The following is a 12,050-nucleotide window of genomic DNA, read 5'->3' as shown; positions in this document are numbered from 1 at the left end:
GTGTACGAAATGTTGTTTTCGGGATATCCTCATCCCTGACCCGCAACTGATAGTAGCCAGATCTTAAATCAATCTTCGAGAAACAACTGGCTCCTTTCAACTGATCAAACAAATCGTCTATCCTTGGCAAAGGATACTTGTTCTTGATGGTGGCATGATTTAACTTCCGGTAATCAATGCACAACCTCAAAGAACCATCTTTTTTCTTAGCAAACAAGACCGATGCGCCCATGGTGATACATTCGGTCGGATGAAACCTTTCATCTTCAAATCATCAAGCTACCTCTTCAATTCTTCCAATTTGACTAGGGCCATACGATACGGTGCTATAGAAATCGGTGCGGTACCTGGCATCAAATCAATAGTGAACTCCACTTTCCAGTGTGGAGGTAACTCTGTCAAATCCTCCGGAAACACATCTAGAAACTTACGAACAACTACAGGATAATCTTCTTCGACAACATCTTCCTCTTCGGCTAGAAGACTAGCCAAGAAGTAATCACCACGACTCTGTCCACAAATTTCATACAATGATGAAGGCTGGGAATCACTCCGATCTCCCATGAAAAAGAAACAATCTCCCTCAGGAGTGCAAACCGTGACTCTTCCTCTGAAACAATCAATTGTGGCATGAAAGGAAGCTAACCAATCCATCCCGAGAATGACATCAAAGCTAGTCATCTCCAAGAGGATAAGGTCAAACACAAAAGTCCGCCCGGCTATCACAATGGAACAGTCCCTCACAACTCGGCTTAAAGACACTGAAACTCCAACTGGCGTATCAACACATAACGCCCGATCCATAAAACTGACCTCTAACCCCGATGCAAGTGCAAATGATGATGAAATGAAAGAATAAGATGCACCAGAATCAAACAAAATACGGGCTCAAGAACCAAACACTGGAAATATACCTCGGAGAACTGAAGATCCAGGAGATGCATCAGTCGATGCAAGGGCAAAGACACGTCCCTGCTGTGTCTGTGCTTGAGAACCACCAATCTGAACACCAGACTATTGTGCCGACATAGTAGGAGTATCCCTCCTAGTTGGTCGTAAACCCCGAGAAGACAAGGCAGGTTGTAGTGGTGGCGGTGGTCTGAAACCTGACTGAACTGTAACCGACTATGACGGCCTCTGTCGTGACCCTCTGCCACTACCAGTACCTGCTCCCTGACTAGGACAGTCCCAAATCAAGTGACCCTACTGGCCACACCCATAACAAGTCCTTGGAGTTGAAGAAACTGAAGATGATATAATGGGATAACTAGACTTGTAGTGCCCAGGTTGCTGACATTGATAACAAACAACTCCACTCCTGTCAGATCCAGCTGGCATAGGAGTGGTAGGAGCAGATCGTGCAGACTGTTGCCCTTGAAACTGAAATGAACCACTCTTGCTCCTTTTCTAAGGAGATCCCTCCGATGATGGCCCTACACCTCTCTTTTGCTTCAACTGCTCTCTTCTTGCATCATTCTCTTTATTATCGGCCTCCAACATAATGCCCTTTCTACTGCTTCCGAGTAAACTTTAATGAACTGCGCCGTGACCAACGGCCTCATCCGATCATTAAGACCAGAAACAACTTTTCGAGTCTTGTAAGCTTCATCTCTCACCATTTCTGGAGCAAAACGGGAGAGTGAAGTAAACTTGTTCTCATATTCCGCCACTGACATGCTCCCTTGAATAAGGTTGTGAAACTGGTCTTGTAACTCCCATCTTTTAGAAAGCGGAAAATACTTCTCATAGAACAGTTCCTTGAACCTGTCCCAACTCATCTCCTCCACCTTATACTGATTGGTAACTGACTTCCACCAAACCTTGGCATCTTTAGCAAACTTGTAAGTAGCTAGGATGATCTTCAAATGATCCTCCGTCACATCCATTGAGGTCAACTGAGTCTCAACCTGATCCAGGTAGTTATCTGCTACCATTGGATCCGCACTGCCTTCGAACATAACTGGCATCAACTGAGAAAAACCTTTAATAATCTTGAGACGCTTCTGAGCTGGCGTCTCTTCAACTTGAACTGTAGGTTGTGGTGTCGACTGCGACTGAGCAGCAATCGTTGCCCTCACGACATTTTGCAACAAACGATTCAACTCATGTGCCACAGAACCTTCACCCACTTCGACGAGTGCTTCAACATTATCCCTCCTTGTGGGGACAACTCTTGGGGGAATCAAGTCCCTAAGAAGCATGTCCTCATCATTTAGCTCCGCCGGATTGGAGCTAGAGCTCTCGCCAACGTCACCCCTTGTTGGCCTAGGGCCAACTTCCCTTAACTCTTCACGTCGTGACATCGTGCTATAAAACGAGAGAACGGTTCAAAAACATGATGCTAAAGTCCACCGTGGACGACTTAACATAAAATGATGACGTACCAACACTTAACATGCGCAACTATGTAAGAAACATTTAACGTAAACATTTAGGCACATAAGCACATAGACAATTAAACATACTTGTTCAAATAAATAAATACGTAGTAAGGAATCACGTAAACAATGCAAACAACACCCCATGCAACTCTATGTAGGCCTCTACCCGTCGTCCCAAAGGTTTTCGAAGCCACGCTCTGATACCATTCTGTAACGACCCAGCTCCTCATGGATCCGGATCCATGAGGAGTTGGGACGTTACAAGTTTAAGGGGTTTTGTGAAAGAGAGAAGGAAGTTCAGAGGAGTTTAATGTACTTTATCCTAAAATTAAATAAGTTTATTATACAATATAATATATATATATATATATATATATATATATATATATATGCGTATTAACCATTAATTATATATATATACGAATCAAAGATCCATGAGGAGTTGGGTCATTGCAAGTTTAGGGGGTTTTGTGAAAGAGAGAAGGAAGTCCAGAGGAGTTTAATGTATTTTACCCTAAAATTAAATAAGTTTATTATACAATATAATATATATATATATGCGTATTAACCATTAATTATATATATATACGAATCAAACTCTAATCAACGTTTCTTTAATTTTTGAAAAAAAAAAATCAAACCATTCCAATATATAGAACTAGACCAAATCCTATAATTCGATTACCCTTTTTCTTCTTTTTTTAATTTTAATTTTCCGCTGGGTCAAGTTCAGAACCGGATTTTGTTTTGCTTTGGATGGCTAAACACGGTTTTCTCGGGCAAAGATGTGGCCTTTGACTGACTTAGACGACAAAACCAAAACCAACGCGCCCTTGAAATGCCAAGTAGAGGTCGTAACGCCAAAGTGAGATAGATATAGAGAGAGAAAGTAGAGAGAGAAACCACAATGCAACAAGAAAGTACAGATAGTAGCTCTGTCACATCCCCTCTTTAACTCCTACAGAACCTTCCGTTGTTTGCTCCTATAAAACCCACTTCCAATCTCCCTCTCTCTCTACACAAACTGTTGTTTTTTGGTTTGATTTTGATACATCAATGGCTGGCAATGAAGGTTTCGCCGGAGACCCACTTGACGGAGGGAGCTTCTCTCAGCTTCTCTTTGCCGCCGACGACATTCTGGGTCTCGAAACAGAGAATTACTTCAACTCTGCCTCCTCTAAAATGCTCTGTTTCGGAGGAAATTACCCGAATGAATCCGACTTTGGAGCACTCACAATCAGTGATTCGTCCTCAGCTTCACCAATTGACAATGACAACATCGATGCTTTTTCTAAATCCAAAGTTAGTTTCATTTTTAGCAAGAAATTAAAACAAAAATGTTGGTCAATTGATGAGACAAACTCTGTTACACTGATGTTGTGGTTGCTCTGTTATTTTGTGTTTTGAGCAGAGAAAAGAAATTGAGTCCGGCGATAAACTGGTTCAGAGCTTGGACGCCGGCGCCGGAGCTCCGGCCAAGAGACAGAGAAACTGTAAGAAGAACAAATCGGAGAACTCAACCGTGACCGGACATGCAAAGGTCAGAACTTGATAAATCTGACTCTAGAGAAATTGCATGTCTCAATTTATATATATATATATATATATATATATATATATAAGTGAATTTGATTTGGAAAATGGTTGAATTGTTAATTTTAATTTTGTTGATATAGGGGAAGAAACAGAATATTGGGGAACGAATTGCAGCATTGCAACAAATTGTGTCACCCTATGGCAAGGTAATTTTTGATTGATTAATTGAAATTAATTTGATAAGATCCAATTAAAATTTGTTGTAAAATTGTATTGATAATTAATTAATTAATTAATTTTTTTAATTATAAATTTCCATTTTTGCCATAAAAATACTGCCTCTGCAACAGTTCCTTTTTCTTTTATTAGTATATATGCCTATTTGTCCATTTTTCAGGCATCCCACTTTGAATAATGATAAAATTAAAAATAATTATAATGTTGTAAATAGATTAATTATATTTTTTAATTGAATTTTAAAATATATTATTTGTCCATTTTTCGAACATCCCACTTTGAATAATCAAAAATAAAATAAAATAAATAATTATAATGTGGTAAATATATTTATTATCTTTTCTTAATTGTTTTTTTAAAATATTTGTTTGCGTGAAAACTTATTCTTCTGAAGTATGGATACATTGAATTAGGGTTACAAGTCAGGCGGGCCTACAAGAAATAACCTGAGTTCAGCCCAAACTTTTGTGGGTTTAGACAATGTTTTTCGAATTTCGGTTTGGGCTGGGATATATATTTTGAGCCCGAATTTAATTTGGGCTAGGTTTTGGTTGATATGGATGAAGCCCAAAGTCTAACCCGAGCCTAAAAATATTATATATATTTATAATTATACTTAAGTCACGAGAGTATAGTAGCGAAGTTAGTACTGTGCTTGGGATTTACGCTTAAGATTTCAGGTTCAAGTCATGGGTACAGTATTAATTGATTTATTTTTAACACACAAATTTCCGCCCGAGTTGCAGCCTTACATTGAATGAATGTATGCTAGAATTCTATAGAAGTGAACAAATGATAAGTACCCGAGAGAAATTATATAGATATGAAATTGTTGTTTTTGCATTTATAATAAGAATTATTACATATAAATAGTGCTAATGACTCATATTTATCATGTGATGGAGTCAAAGTCTTTCAAAAAAATGAAGACATGAAAAAATACTATTTACCCTCACAGAGATACCACATTTAGGCACATAGGTAACACTTTTTGTGCATGCAAGTAACACTTTTTGTCATCAGGTACTACTTTTTGTACTGTACAAAAAAGTGGTACATAAAGCAGAAAAAATGGTACATATGTTAATAAAAGTGATATTTCTATGTCCAAAATAAAAGTGGTACTTGCGAGTACAAAAAGTGGTACTTGCGAGTACAAAAAGTGATACCTATATAATTAAAAACCTAAAAATGTTACTTTTGTGTGAGTAAATAGACCTGAAAAAACACGGTTAATATGTAATAATTCCTATATAATATCCTTATCATTAGTCCAATATCCAATTATATAATCTTGTAATATTGAATTTATTTTACGTGGGTCTTATTATTGTTACGTGTCAACAACATATGAAACCGTGTGATTGTGTGTATAGATTATTGACACATGGATATGTATGGTAAATTTTGGTGTAATATGCAGTCTGATACAGCTTCGGTGCTTCACGAAACGATGGGATATATCAAGTTTCTTCAGGAACAAGTTCAGGTCTTGAGTTCTCCATATATGCAGCCTTCGTCCACAGCCCACATGCATGTAAGGACTTGTCAGATCAATTTTCAACTTCTGTGAAAAATCTTCTGAATTCAATTTTACCCCCTTTTGTCGTTTTTCCATTTTTACCATGTATGGCTTCTAGCTTTTCTTTCTTTATTGTTAATTTTTTTACTGCTTGCACAAAGCGTTCAATAGTCCTTTCTATGGTACACTTTTAATTTTTACTCGACATTGACCATTCTTAGACTCATAAGGTACTTAATGAGTCTTGTCAATTCACAAAAGATTGTAATGATATATGCCGTATTATTTTTTCCGTCTCAAAATAATTATTCATTTTAAAACTTATGACATTTATTTGTTCCAAAATAATTACCCATTTTGAAAAGTAAAGTTCTCACAATTATTTTAGACAGTACAATTTATTACACATATGCTTCAAATAATTTGATGCATAACATAAGCCTTTCTATGGTACACTTCAATTTTAATTACTGCACATTGATCACATTAGGCCATATAAAACTACTTAATGATAATGATATATTCAAGAGAGATGGTAATGATATGCTATTTATTACATATATGCATCACATAATTTGTTGCATTAAGGGTAATTATAATTAGGGTAAATTACGCTTATCTTTCCCTTAGCACTCCCCTTCCTTGCCTTTTTTATTTTTTCTGAATTATTATACTTATGTCTTTTTTTTCTTTTTTCTTTTTTTTTTTTCATGGCAAAAAGTGTAACAAGTGTTAGAAGTTAGATTAGTAGATACAGAGAGTCAAAACCTAACATTCTAAAGTTCATCGGATGCACTAACCCACTAAACTATCGAGACATCTACATTTCCCTTCTTGTTACATGTGCGTAATAAAACAAGTCTTGGTGTTAATTTTACCAACCAGCAGAGCTGGTCGACGCTAATGCAACAATTTATTTATTATTATTATTGTTTTGTTGTTGTTGTGAAGACATTTTTGTGGAATGCTTGTTACACAAAAAAGACAATTATACCCCTAATTTGAACGTCATATTTGTCTTATGAAGGTAAATTTCTTACTACAATTAGTGAATACTGTCATGTGTGATTGCTTTTATTTTGTTCCAAGACGGACCTAAACTTTTGCATTACTTATTAAATTTTTTCACACACACACACCAGCATGTATGTATGCAGAAAAGGCAACCCACACACCACACTGTCTAGAACATATTGTTGTTACTATTATTCTTGCGGCCAAGGCAAATAGTAAGATCATACAGTTCTATGTGATATCATGTCACACCATTGACCTTGTGCTTGCACTAAACATGCACTACATATCAATGGTACTTGAATAATGTGATCAACCATGCCACAACAAATGTGTGTAAATTTGGTTTTTCTACTGTTTGGACAGGGCGAAGAAAATGGAGAAGGTGAGCCGATACAGGATCTGAGGAGCAGAGGCTTGTGTTTGGTCCCGGTGGAACAAGCTGCGCACTTGGCGAACGACAACGGGGCTGATTTCTGGGCTCCTGCCTTGGATAAGCCTCCGCCGAAGCACTGAATCATTTCCATCTTTTTGTTACATGAATGAATGGCCATGCTAGCTAAAAAAAAAGGGAATGGCCATGCTGCACTGTACATGAATGAATGGTTGATGCATATGTTGTAATACAGTGCATGGCGATCCATTCATGTACAAAAAGATGGAAATGATTCAATGTTTTCTCATCATACAAGGGGTGTTTTTGCCTCCTCTTTTATTTTTTGGTTTGTTTTGGTGTAAATAGAGGGGATAAGGGTAAAAGAGGGTAAAAAGTGTCTCAGAACTTTTTCTTCTGTTTGGAAGGATGCGATACATGTATGTAAGTAGTTTTTGCCTTTTGGGGGTTGTTTGGCTTAATTGGCATGGTTTGAATCTTTATGTGTTTTTAGGCTTTTTCATATCACACCACCCAATGCAATCTGACGACGCCTATAATCCCTCTGAACAATTTGTGTCGATTTGACAGATTTCTATCGAGTTATACGGATAACTTTTTTTTTCACATTATTAGATCTTTTGAATATGGGTAAATTGCACTGGCACATGAGATTTTGGTCCAACGCCTCGACGATTAATAATTTTTTTTTAACATTATCACCTTTTTGAGGTTTTAAAAATGTGCATTCACTCTCTCTCTCTCTCTCTCTGTCTGTGAAAATTGAGACCATATGAAATTATTTTTCAACCATTTAACTTGTCAATAACTTTATTTGAATCATGAAATTATAAATTTATCTTTTAACTAATTTTAACGAACCAAATTAACCTTTTCATCTCTCCTGTACATATAGACCAAGAAATTGGCCACCACCACCACAATAAAAAATAAAATAAGATATATTTTTATTGTCAAATATCTGTACATCACCGTAACCACCCCAATCATACCCAAACACCATTTTAACCACCACAATCACACCCAAATAACACCACAAAAGTTAAAAAAAAAAAAAAAAAAAAAAAAAAAAAAAAAAAAAAAAAAAAAAAAAAACAGTCATGTCTAACCCAAACACCACCACCACCACCATTGGGCACCACCACAATAGAACGGAAAAAAAAAAATAAAAACAGCAATGGTTATTTTTATGTCACTATTCTCACTCATTCTTTTCCTCCTATTACACCCACTTTCTTCCCTTACTCATCTCAATCACAAATCCAACACTACCACACTGAAACATTTTTTTCCCAAATTATGCGAATTAACTTGTCCTAGCTGCTATCTCTTCCACTGCTAGTTACATTTCCCTCCATCGGTCGCCGGTAGCTCCTCCATCGGCAAGAAAAATGATGAGGCCGGGGTAAAATTTACCACAAAAAAATAACATAGTAAGAAGAGGGGATTGAGAGAGATCGGGGAAAAGAGAGGGAGTGTCAGTTGCTAGGTACTAAAATGAACAGGAAAAAAAAAAAAAAAGTTAGAGAGATTAGGGTAGAGAAAGAGGCTTAATGATGATGGTAGTTTCGTTAATTAACAGGGCTGATATTTTGTAAATTAATTTAATTAAACAATAAGGGGTAAATATGACATTTGAAACCATAAGGGATGTCATTATTAAAAAAATTGTTAACCCGCATCTAAGTGACATTGACTGAGCTGTCATTGCAATTTACCCTTTGAATAATTAAGAACTTGCACATTTTATGTTTGGACAATACATTTCAGGTCTTAACGTGGACTAATAATAAATGGACATGTCCTCTTTAATTATTAAATTAGATGGTGAAATATATCTTGGGATAACTCCTACAAAATGGAATTATGGAGGCCTTATGTCAAAATGAAAGAATTTTTATCAATGTGTGACCAAGAAATGGAATTTTTTTTGTATATTATTCTTTTATTCCCAAATTGCCCATGATTTTATCAAGGTATATATATATATACCAGCAATGCTGTTGTCACTCCACTGCCACAACCGCCACCACAACTCTCTCTCTTCTTCCTCTATCTCTACGCCATTGCTTTCTCTGCCATTTTCCCTCTCTACGATTCTCTCTTTTCTCCACCATGGTCTCCAACCACCATTGCAAAAGATTATAAATATAAATAACATATGCACACATATAAGCATACACATATGTATATATTTTGTATAAGTAATAAAATTTGATTGATGTTGCCTTCCTTAAAGACCCAATTGTGTCCGTATATATATAATATATGCAAACATTCAATTAATTGTATTAGATTGGTATCCAACATAATATTTCAATAACTTGTGTATATATACACACATATATATGTATATATATCTTTTGTAAAGGTAATTGAACCAGTTTCTCACAATATAGTTGCACCTTCTGATTTATGTAGGCACACACCCACATTCACTGAAGCACCGGTCTTCGGCACATTTACAAACCTGCTTCTCCCATTAAGATCCTAGCCAAATTACACCATCAACTGGAATTGACGAAGCTCTAAACTGGCAGCGCTGGTGACGAAAAAGGACAAGGAGGAATTGTTTTCCCAAATTAGAGATGAAGGGAGAGAAATGGACCAAATAGTAGGTGAAAAGAGAGGAAGGACAATTTGGTAATTAAGACATACCTTTATAAAATTCCTTCATATTGAAAAAGTTGATGAGGTAAAGTTTCACCATGGTGGGAAATTTTGAAGTATAATATAATGACAATATTGTTAAGTATGTTTTTGAAAATTAATTTCATTATATACATATAAATAAATTAATTAACTTTTCAACTATCAAATGGAAGTAAGGTGATCTTATCTACGCACATTTACATGAAGCATTTATATATGTTCACACTTGACTTTTAGAATCATCAATAAATTTAGTAAAAATGGTGAATCAATTAATGTCGTACATACTGAATTGTAAGAAGCGTATTTATTAATATGATCTATATATGAATTTAATCGAAGTTTATTAACTTGGAAGATGTATCTTATTAATATACACATTTATGGAGTGAATGCAAATTTGCCTTGTATCTTATTAAAAACAAATAAATAAATAGAAAAAAAAAAAAAAAAAAAGGAAAAAAAGTATTTGGTCATTGTACACAAAGGAGTAGGTTTTACAAATTTAGAACGCGTTATAAACATTTGAGACGCAAAGTGAAATGGGCACTAAATTGGGCTTGATCAAAAAGAATTGGGCCTTAGCCCTAATAACTGAAGTAATCAAATCCGCCACACCATTTCCTATTTAGAGTGTCTGACTAGGTTAATCATATTAGCGTTTAATCATTCATTTTATTTTTATTTTTTATTTTTACCTAAGAACAATTATATTCTAAAAATATATTCTAATAAGGGTTTGTTTAGTTAGCGTGAAGTAGGTAGAAAGGAAAAGAAAGGAATTTTTTTTAAAATTTTTTTTGGAGTTTGGTTACCTAGAAAGAGAAAATTTTGGGGAAAGTGGATTACCGTATTGGATAAATTTTCCTAAAATATTTCCCCACATAAAATACAAGAAAGTTTACTTTCTCGCTCAAAACCGTCATTTTATTTCCAAATTTCCTATTATGCCCCAACTGAATTGTTTCTCCAATTTATTTTTTCACTTATTAAGTTATGCTACATCTATTTACTGATTGAATAATAGAATTATATTACTTTTAATTTTTACCAATATCTCGGAGTCATCACATTATCTATATGACATAACCATCTCACATGAATGAAAATCAATATAATATTTATTTTTTATTATTTATATAGCTTTGGAACTGAATAGAGTTTTATACTAGAAACATATGTGATTTTTGTATAAAAAAATTTGCATGGTTCATATTTATAAAATATGAAAGTGGACTGGTAAATTATGCATGAACTAAAAAATTATGATGCATTAACTATAAAATATTTTACTTTTGCATGACCATATTTATCCTAGAGTAGTATTGCCATTTAGTGTTTCTTCGAGGGGCTTGCAAAAAAGATATATTTAATATTCCAATAAAAACATGAGTATGCTATGATAAATGAATTACATTTTACATATGAATATAAATAATTATTATTTAAAACACAAAATAAAAAGAATATGATAACTAAAATCTAGTCCTCCTTAGTTTGTTCTAATTTAAATATGAATATAAATAATAATAATAATTATTAATAATCCATCATTTTACTATTTATTTGTTAAAAAATAATATAAATAATTAGGTATAAAGAGGATTCACCTAACTCAAAATTAATTTATTTTTAAGTATTTGAAATCATGAGGGTAGTTTTGGTAAGTAAATTATTATCTTTTCTCTTTCATGCTATCCAAACTAACAAACTAATATTTTTCCACAACTTTCATGAAAAAATTCCCTACTAACCAAATGCATATTAGAAACTTGATTTTCATTTCTTTCACTTTCCATCATTCATTTCTGTTTAACCAAACATACCCTAACTGATTTTGCAAATTCATGTATTTAGCGTGTGGGATTTTTAATTTTCTTTTATCCCTTTGAGTTTACTGCATCAAAGGATAAAATCATAAAAACCTCTTCAACTACACACTTCGACCTGTAAAAATAGATCTAAATAACATTATTCTTTTTGATGGTTATGGATCTCAATTGGCAGATCAAAATTTAGATGTAACTTTTAATAGTTGAATTATGCAGGTCCCATAAGATCAGCAACTCTATTTTACTAGATGGTTTGTGAGACTCACATAATGTTAACAGACCATGGTTCACCATGTGGATAGTTTGAGTACAAGTGTAACTCCCATAAATATCGACTTTCATTATTATTTTTTTTTTACAAGGTAAGAAGAGTTAGAAGTTATATTAGTAGATACAGAGAGTCGAAATCTGACACTTCAAAATTCATCAGAGACACTAACTCACTAGGCTATCGAAGCATCTGCGACCTTCATTGTAATGAC

General features: G+C 34.5%; 1 pseudogene; it reads left to right on the top strand.

The window, feature by feature from the left end:
- The first annotated feature begins 3,437 nt into the window (after positions 1-3,437).
- LOC132301330 (transcription factor bHLH113-like) lies at positions 3,438-7,842 on the top strand (annotated as a pseudogene).
- The last annotated feature ends 4,208 nt before the right edge of the window (positions 7,843-12,050 follow it).

The sequence above is a fragment of the Cornus florida genome, unplaced genomic scaffold, assembly GCF_030987335.1.
Source record: "Cornus florida cultivar Cherokee Brave unplaced genomic scaffold, ASM3098733v1 CherokeeBrave_3.0.0_Hap2_Chr03, whole genome shotgun sequence".
Taxonomy (NCBI): Eukaryota; Viridiplantae; Streptophyta; class Magnoliopsida; order Cornales; family Cornaceae; genus Cornus; species Cornus florida.
This window is presented reverse-complemented; position numbering and strand designations above follow the sequence as displayed.